This window comes from Macaca nemestrina, chromosome 14, assembly GCF_043159975.1.
Source record: "Macaca nemestrina isolate mMacNem1 chromosome 14, mMacNem.hap1, whole genome shotgun sequence".
Lineage (NCBI taxonomy): Eukaryota > Metazoa > Chordata > Mammalia > Primates > Cercopithecidae > Macaca > Macaca nemestrina.
The window spans coordinates 114,597,850-114,607,691 of record NC_092138.1 but is presented as its reverse complement, the minus strand read 5'-3'; the positions used below and the strand labels follow the sequence as shown (position 1 = coordinate 114,607,691).

The 9,842-nt window shown below is 58.5% G+C and overlaps 1 long non-coding RNA gene across 1 annotated transcript; it reads right to left on the bottom strand.

Annotated features, from left to right (window-relative positions):
- Positions 1–554: 554 nt before the first annotated feature.
- On the bottom strand, positions 555–7,384 carry LOC139358336 (uncharacterized). Its single transcript, XR_011613109.1, has 3 exons — positions 7,300–7,384; positions 3,385–3,607; positions 555–812 (listed from the first exon to the last, which is right to left on the bottom strand). It is a non-coding gene; the product is annotated as an uncharacterized lncRNA (long non-coding RNA).
- Positions 7,385–9,842: the final 2,458 nt, after the last annotated feature.

Sequence of the window (9,842 nt, the reverse complement as noted above, 5' to 3'; positions counted from 1 at the left end):
ACACACATATGCAAGCACACACATGAATGTACACACACAACTGCATGCACTCCCGTATGCACGTGCACACATGAATGCACACACATACATAAATGCATGCACACACAAATGCACACGTGCACACACATATGCACTGCTCCCTGCACCTGGACACCTTTGTGTGCGCCTCTGCTCCCTGCCTGTCGAAATCTTACCTGTCCTCCAAGACCTGGCTCAAAGTCCACCACCTCTACAGCCCCTCACTAGCCCCTTCAAGTTGCCCTCTTCTGAGCCCTCCCTCCACTCAGCCCTCACCTTGGGGAGCATCCCACCTCTACAGGTGTCTCCCCCACCTGACAGAGCCCTAGGGAGCCAGGACCAGCCCCACTGACTCCGTCTCCCCTCCAACACCTCAGCACTGCAATCAGCTGCTACCCCGCCAGCGTGTGGTGGGTTGAAAGCTTTCAGATGTTTCTTATTTTTATTTTTACTTTTTTTTTTTTACCCCACAAGCAACACGTGGGTCAATGATGATTCTAAGTTTGTTCAAAGCAATGTCTACCTTTTTCAAAATTACTCCAGTCATTCGTATTTGTTGCAGGAACATTCAAACATGCAGATAAACAAAATGAAGACCATTAAAATCATCAGAAACTGTAGACATTTGTGTCTGTGGTCACTTACGTAGGGCTGGTGATCTAAGTATGTTCCACGTATTGACTCATTTAATCTGCGCAATACCCCTGAGTGACAGGTGTGAGCATCATCCCATTTGGCAGCTGAGGGCACTGAAGTGCAGGGCTGTTTGGCAGCATGTCCAAGGTCAAGGTCATCTGGAAAGTGACAGAGCTGGACTTGAACCCTGGCAGCAGGCTCCAGTGCCCACAGTCTTGACCGCTGTGCCCTGTCTTGTGCATAATTAGGATCATACAGCACTGTCTTCTGTAAGTAACCCCCCACCCGCCACGACTTAGCATGCGTCTCTCATGAACACCCTCCAGGCAGGATCACATCATTTTTCAAGCCCGTCACATCCCAGACCTCTGGGTCAGCCCACGCTGAGACAGGCTGGACAGGAACTGCTGGGAGGGCTGCACCCTCAGTCCATCAGTCAGAGCCCTAGAGTCCTTCCCAGACACCTGGACGCTGTTCCACTCCCAGTCCCCAGCTGGCTGGTGAGAGTCGTGGATTTCAGCTCCCGATGGAGGAAAGGCCAACACAGCAGCAGCTCAGCTTCTCAGAGGCCAGGGGCTGGCTCCAGGTCATCAAGTCTGCATTTCAGGCCAACCGGCTTCAGGGGGAGAGTCGGGAGGCCCCGAACAGCGAGAGCGCCACCCTCAACTTATGCAGACACTGTGGAAATGTCTAATCCCATGAAGCCTCCTCCTGCCTCACCCTAAGGACCACCGTAAGTGCATGGACGTGTGCATGGACATGGGACAGTCAGGAGAAAGCATTGGCTCCAACAGTGGACCCGGCTCTCAGAGCCTCAGACACCAGGGAGCCTCCCTAGCTCAGGCAAAGCTGCCAAGGGAGGGTGCGCGCCCCCGCCGCGGAGAGGCTCCCCAGCCACCGTCTGGAGAGCTACAAGTTTTGAAATATCAGCCACCCAGAGAGAGGTGTGGAGCTGGCTCCCCCAGATCTGGGGGGTCTTCCCATGAGCCCCTTGTTCCAAGTGCATCTGGGGGAGATTTCAAAGCCAGAGTGTCACTGACCCAAAGACCACCTGCCTGGCCATTTCAGGGCCAGACCCCCAGGCATGGCATGCCTGACTAAGACACATCGTGTCCGGACTTTCAAAAAGAAGGAGGGAGGCAGTCTGGGGACGACTTCCATTCCTCAGGAAGAACAGAGGGGCCCGACGGGCACGCGCCTTCTGTTCTGATAGGAAGGAATCTGTGGAAAGAGAAGAGGCAACAGGAGGGTTGAGCCCTGGGGGCTCCAAAGTGGTGGAGGCAACAGCATCCCTGATGGGCCACAGGAAACGCAAGCACCATGGCTCTAGCCTCACCCACAGATGGAACGCGGAACCCGGCTCGCTGGGGTACTCACTGGGGACGGTGCCCAGCAGTGGGGCTCTGGGGCTGTGCACATGCACACACGTGTATGCACACACACACACACACAAGCTCACAAACACACAAGCTCACACACACACACACAAGCTCACAAACACACAAGCCCACACACACACACAAGCTCACACACATACAAGTTCACACAAACACAAAGCTCACACACACACACAAGCTCACACACACACACAAGCTCACACACACACACACAAGCTCACACACACAAGATCACACACACCACACACACAAAGCTCACGCACACATGACACAAGCTCATGCACACACACAAGCTCTCACACACACACATAAGCTCACACACACAAGCTCATGCACACACAAGCTCACGCGCACACACACAAAGCTCATGCACACACACACGACATGTGACACATAAGCTCACCCAAAACACAAGCTCTCACACACACAAGCTCATCATACACACAAAGCTCACACACACACACACAGCTCACACACAAAGCTCATGCACACACAAAGCTCAGGCACACACACATGACACATGACACATAAGCACACATGACACAACACATAAGGTCACACACGCAAGCGCACACACACACACAAGCTCACATACACAACACACGACACAAGCACACACACGACACATAAGCATATGCGCACACGACACACAAGCTCACACACATACACATGAGCACACACACACAAAGCTCATGCACACACACAAAAGCTCACGCACACACAGCTCACACACACACAAGCTCACACACACAAAGCTCACACACAGCACACAACACAAGCACACACGACACATAAGCTCACACACATACACACGCGCACACATAAGCTCACGCACACACACACAACATAAGCACACACATGACACGTAAGCTAACACGCACACACACACAAGCTCATGCACACACACATGACCACATGCACACACATACATAAGCTCACACACACATAAGCTCAAGCACACACACACAAGCACACGTACACACATGACACATAAGCTCATGCACACACACACAAGCACACACACACATGAGCTCACACAAGCACACACTCACACAAGCACACACACACGCATGAGCTTACTTGAGCGCACACACTTGTACAAACAGTTTCACCATCCCCTGGGGGCCTTTGGGGCTTCTCGCTAGGTGAGGCCCATTCCACAGACAGAACGAGACCCCCCTGATTGTTGTCCCAACAGAACCCAGATGAAGACAACGTAGAAAGAGAGCCAGGCAGTGTCTGCACACTGAGGCACCTGCTCTGGCCCTGAAAAGCGTCCAACCGCAGGCATAGATGGGCCACAAGCAACAGCCAAGAACTTCGCCCAACTCACCCCATCACCACGGCTCCTGGGGCTCCCACCAGGGTCCACAGGAGCACACTGAGGCCATGTTCTGCCCAGGCCAGGGCTGTCAGACCTCTCTGCAGGGGTCCTGAGGAGACACAGCTGGAGGTGTCTGGAAGCTGCGTTCGTGTGGTGAGCCCATCTTTTCCACTTGAATGGTACATTCATAAGGCCCCTGCCCACACAGGACCCAGGAAAACAGGGCCAAGAGCTGGAAAAGAAAAGGCCACATAGCCACAGCGTGAGGCCGCCAGCCTGGGGGACGCAGGGGAGGCCGGGGCTGGGTGAGTTCAAGGTCAGTTCGTGTCCCAGCCATGGGGGTGGGACACCCCTGCAAGCTTTCCAGCCCCTGCTCTACAACTGAGCCTGCAGGCCTGTCCCTTTCAGGACAGCGGAACCCTGTACCCATCCTCCAGGCATGAGAAGCAAACCCCACTCCTTATCTCCAGGAGGAGCCGGGCTTCTGGGTTGATATGGGCTGGGTTGATATGATCAGGCAGATATTCCCATTCTTCCAAGATGAAGCCTTCAAACATTTTAGGAGGCAGGCAGGCACCCCATCTCCTCCTCCCCCTGAAATCCCAGATGTAATTACAATACATGTGGCAACCCAGGGCGACAGGACCAGCTGGAAGCTGGACTCTGGCCGTGTGGACACAGGTACACGAGACACGCAGTGGGCACACACACGCAGACACCCACACGGCCCCTGCAAGCATCGCCCACACCCAGGCCAGCACTGAGCCACCCAGTCTGGGCTCTGCCTTGGCAGGCACCAGGGCAGGTGCACCTGCCACCAACGGCCCCAACACCCACCCAGGGCCACCTCCCTCCCAAGTACCTGGGGCAGCCTCGCCCTGTATAACCTGATCCCCTGGCTGGCCCCACACTTGTGTTTTCACTGAGCTCAGGCGTCACCTCCTCCAGGAAGCAGCCTGTCCCTGCTCTCCTGTGTCCGGGTGCCTGTGCCCCTCTGCCCTGCCCCGGCTCTCCTGTGTCCGGGGGCCTGTGCCCCTCTGCCCTGCCCCGGCTCTCCTGTGTCCAGGGGCCTGTGCCCCTCTGCCCTGCCCCGGCTCTCCTGTGTCCGGGGGCCTGTGCCCCTCTGCCCTGCCTGGGCTCTCGTGTATCTCGGTGCCTCTGCCCCTCTGCCCTGCCCCGGCTCTCCTGTGTCTGGGTGCCTGTGTCCCTCTGCCCTGCCTCGGCTCTCGTGTGTCTCGGTGCCTCTGCCCCTCTGCCCTGCCCTGGCTCTCCTGTGGCCGGGGACCTGTGCTCCTCTGCCCTGCCCGGGCTCTCCTGTGTCCGGGGCCCTGTGCCCCTCTGCCCTGCGCCAGCCTGTTGAGGATGTGATGGTTTTCAGTTTGTCTCCCTTCTGGACCTGGGGTTCCCTCGAGGCAGGGTTGCCCCCCATCTCAGTGCCTGGTATGAAGCTGGGCCTGAGCTTCCTCAAAAACGTTTGATGCACAAGTGGACGTGGTGACAATACCCAGGAAGGGCCATCCTGAGCCTGTCAGATAGGAGGCGGCGTTGCTTTGCTGAAGTGTGGGAATGCACACAGGCGTGTGAGCATAAGCCCTGGCCCTGGGCCGCCCCATTCACCCAGGGCCTTGCGGGTCCTTGAGGCCCGAGAACACGACGTCCGCAGGCTCCCAGGAACTGCAAGCGAGCAGAGTGGCCGGGAGCCGTGACCCCAAGACAGTAGCTGAGCAACAAGGGGCCCCCAGCAGGTCAGGCAACCCAGGCCCCCAGGTGACATGCCCCCTCGCCCCAGGCACCCCTCACCCTGGCCAAGGCCTGCGTAGCAAGCCACTGCCATGAAGCCTGGGGGGCTCCAGGCGCGCTGGGCCCGGGGGGCTCCAGAATGGCTTAAGGTCCTGGCAGTGACTCTGGAATGGAAGTGCCAGGGTGCAAACTCCAGCACCACCCCTTACCCATGACCTGCAGGGCCGTGGCCAGGCAGGAAGCCCCCTCGTGCCCAGGTTTCTTGAGGGCACCGTGGTTTCATGGCAGCGTCTGCCTCCCAGGCCTGCTATGGCGGGGAGAGGAAGGGACCCGGAGCGCTGGAGAGGTGCTGCTTGCCAGTGGGGCCCCAGCGGATGGAGAGAAGTCTCAGGGAGGTCCCCTCTGACCTCCAGCCTTCCCCCCAACCTCCTCCTGCATCCACCTGGCTGCCAACTGGGCAATTCCCACGAGGGTGAACAGAGCAGCCGAAGCCCGAAACGCAGACATTTAATTTCGGAAAGATCTGATTGGTTGGGAAGCTCCCTGCCACCCCGGGCAGTGAGAAGAGGGCCTGGGCAGACCCTGCCTTGCTCCCCGTGGCCTCCCCAGCCCCCGCCCCTGCCATCCCTGAGATGGGGAAATTCTTCTGGGCTGGAAGTGCGGCAGCCCATAGGACAGAGAGTGCAGCCTGGGCACGCCCTCGGCCCCTTCCCTGAACCTGTTTCTTCTTCTGTAAAGTGGGAGAGAAGGACACGCACAGCTGGCAGAGGGCACAGGGAGCATGACCACAGCCGAGCATGCTGTGCCTGTGGGAAGCAGCCAGTGGCAGCTACAGACAAACAGGCTCCAGCTCCCCTGTCCTCCTCCTCCTCCTCAGCAACCCAAAGGTCTATTCCGGGGACCCGGGGCCACAGCTGGGCTCCCGAGCCCCACATCCCCCACCCGGGGTGCCCTCAGGTCTTCCAGTGGAACATTTTTGACATAGTCTAACCCATCAGCAAAACAAGATGAAAAGTCAGTAATTGCTTTTGGCAGGGAGTCCATGGGCCAGCACAGAGGCACAAATAACCCCGGGGGAGTTTCCTGGGCCACCTGCAGCCCTGGGGCCCCGATCTAGGCTCCGTCTGAAAACAGGCCAGAACGGGTCTCGGCCTGGCCCTGCCAAGCCAGCCTGGACGAAGCAGGGAGGCGGGCAGGGGACTCGGGGGGCAGCCGGACAGAGTGAGACTGTCACTTAGCACACTTCAGGCCAGGAAGTGTCCGGCCATCCGGAAAAATGTAATGTCATACTTTAGCAAGAAAAGCAGCTGTCATGCTACTTAGCAGCCTACAGATAGTTGGCTGAGTCCTAGAGAGGGTGTTGGCTGAGCCTGGGAGAGCAGAGACGCCAGGCTGGCAGGGTGGTGCGGGCCTCGTCCGGCCAGGTGGTATTCCCTCCCAGCTCCTCGCTCCCCCAGTCTCCCCCAGGCCTGGCCAGTCCCCAGCAGGCTGTGGGGGACGCGAGCCCCCCAGGGTTACAGCCCAAGGTTACTGCACATCTGGCCAGGGTAGAGGTACCTGGTCTGACCCCTCCCTTAATGCCTGCTGGGCAACCCCGGAGGGGGCAGGAGCTCACTTCACTGGGTCAGAATCAGACCTCCCACCCACATCCTTTCCTCCGGGCCTCAGGGCCTCATCTGTAAACTGAGGCTGTCGAAGATGGTGGTCAAGGTAATAGAAGCCCATTAAGTAGCCAGACAGCCAGGCTCAAGGCTGACCACCACGCTCTCCTCTCACCATTTTACAGATGAGGAAATGAAGGCTCACGGAGGGAAGACCACACAGCGAGGATTCAAGCCCGGGTGGGACCCCAGGAACAGAGCGGGCAAGGAGAGCGGTGTCCCTAGGAGGGGCTGATGTCCAGCAGAGGGGACGGGCCAGCCTCACCCTTGCCTTGTCCAATTCCTTCTTCCTCCCCCTAAATGGGATGCCCAGAGTGCATGTGGGTTGCCTGAAGCCCCTTGAAAGCCCCCGGAGTGTCCGATGGGGGGTGTCCAGCCAGGTTTTTGGTTGAAGGAAAAGAGAGGGAATCCACCAGAGCACAGCCTCAGGCGGGCTTCGCCTGCAGGAGGAGCCCCGCCCCGTGCTGTCCTGGTGAGGAAAGCAGGCGACACCTCTGCACCTGGCCATCTGCTGTCTGCGTACCTGCTCCTGTCCGGTCTCAGTGTCATTGGGTGTTTTTCATTCTCACCTTCCAGAGGATACCGAGGCTGGAAGAGGCACAGTGACCTGCACAGGCCCCGGGGTCCTGGGTTGTAGTTGGTCTCAGATGAACACGTGACCTAAAGCCACCCACCTCTCTGGGAACCTCCTTCCCTCTCCTCCTCCTCCAACTCCTCCTCCCCCCGTCCTCCAGCTTTTCCTCCTCCCCCTCTTCCCCCTCCAACTCCTCCTTCTTCCCCCTTCTCCTCCTACTCCTCCTCCCCCTGTCCTCCAACTTTTCCTCCTCCCCCTCCTCCCCCTCCAGCTCCTCCTTCTTCTCCCTCCTCCTCCCTCCGTCCTCCAGCTTTTCCTCCTCCCCCTCTTCCCCCTCCAACTTCTCCTTCTCCCTCCCCTCCTCCCTTTCCTCCTCCCCCAACTCCTCCCCCTCATCCTCCAGCTTTTCCTCCTCCCCCTCCTCCCCTTCCAACTTCTTCTTCTCCCTCCTCCTCTTCCCTTGTCTCCTCCTCCAACTCCTCCTCCTCCCTTCTCCAGCTTTTCCTCCTCCCTCTCTTCCTTTCCATCCTCCTCCAACTCCTCCTTCTCCCCCTCCCCTCCTCCTCCAGCATCTCCTCCCCCTCTTCCTCCTCCTCCAGCTCCTCTTCCTCACCTTCCCCCTCTCCTCCTCCTCCCTGCTTCTCCTTCTCCAGCTCCTCCTCCCTCTCCAGATCCTCCCCATCCTCCTCCTATAGCCTTGAAGCAGCAGGACTCGACCGTCTCGAGAGCACCCCTGCACACCTCTGAGGACGATTCCCCAGTGCCCCTCAGGGTGCGGCAGTGAGGAGGGTGCCTAGATCCAGAGCACGTCCATGAGCCAGCCCCTTCCAGCCTCCAGGTCCCTCAATCCGCAGGTGAAGAGAGGGTGACATCAGGTGTCCAGCAGGAGTGCCTGAGGCTGCAGCAAACAGAAGCCAGCCCCATCACTCCACGTGGACATCCAGGCACCAGACGCTGCCTGAGAGCCCCTGCCTGCGTCCTTCCCCGGCAGCGTAGCCTGGCTCCCACCCTCCTGCCTGGGTCTCGGCCTCATGACTGGGTCTCACCCTCATGGTTACCAGTGAGCAGCTGTCTCCCCAGGCCACGCGATGGGATTCCAGGCAGGAAGAAGAGGGCAGGACCCAAAACGTTTTCCAGTGAGACTTTACCTCTCCAATCAGGAAGAGCTGTCCCAGACCCTCCCGTCTAGCCCTCATGACCTGCACCGACACGTGGCCACCTGGCCGCAGGGAGGGCTCATTGCCACCCCCAAGCAAAATTAGGGTCCTTTTGGAAGGAAGCAGAAAAGAATGGAGGTAGCGGTATAGCCCCACAGCCCCCAGTGACTGACCTGGAGGAAGAATGACTTTCCCAAAGCCACTCAACTAAGGAGTGCTGGAAATATGGGCTGGATTGGAGCCCATCGTGGAGCCCACGCCCGCTCTTTCAACAATGGCATAGAGGAACCTCTTCCCCGAGCAGGGAGCTTGCCTTGCCCCTCTATGGGCCACTTTAACCTGGCCTTGCAAATACCCACCAGCCCGCAGCCAGGCTGGTAGAAAGGATGCCAGTGTCACTCCATACACAGCTTCCTGGCTAAAGACACACATCCATACACACAAGACACATGTACACATAAACACACACATATACACATGCACACACACAGGCACACACACATGCACACACAGGCACACATGCAAACACACATAGACACATCCCTACACACAGACACACACACACACACACACACACTCTGGCGGGCTGCCTGCTCTCACACCTCTTTGCAAACCAGCTTGAGCTGCAGTCCCGCCAGCCCCACCCCAGAACCCTCTCTGGCCGGCTGGGCCCCATCCCCAGGCCCACCCTGTCACCCTTTGCACCGTCTAGCCCGGCAAAAGCATAAACTTTCTTAACCTCAGGCATCTGGCTGCCCAGCAGCCCCTGGAAGGTGGGGAGGGGAGGTAGGAGACAAGGCGGGAAAAACCCCAAGGTAGAACCACAATGTTTATAAAACGGGTTGCTGAATTACACAGAACAATATTTTCCTTGCGGATGCGATTCCTTCCTGGCCAAGCTGCACGCAGATGCCTGCTCTCACCCCAGGCCCTCTCTGCGAGGGCTTGGCCTGCAGGAGCCACCAGAGCTAGGCGGGTGGAATGAGTTGGCCCCTGGAAATGCATCGGAAACCACACGGCCTTCTCATGGGCGCTGGTCAGAAATACAAACGCACACAGCAGGCACACGCTGCCCTGGTCGGCCTGCGTTTCTCGTTAGCACCTGGCCTGAAGGCAGGGCCGAGGCCCACGGTGGCAAGGACCAGAGGCTGTCCTCCCACTGCCCTGCTCCGGGCTCCTCAGCCTGCGTACCTGGGCTTCCCTGCAGCCCTCGTCCCCAGTCCTGACAGCTCCTGGACAAGGCTGGAAGCCACTTCTAAGAGTGCGAATGCCTGGAACTTTCAGACCTGATCTCAGCACTTGGGAGGAAGAAGCCGCAGGTTCTGCCTCTGCCTT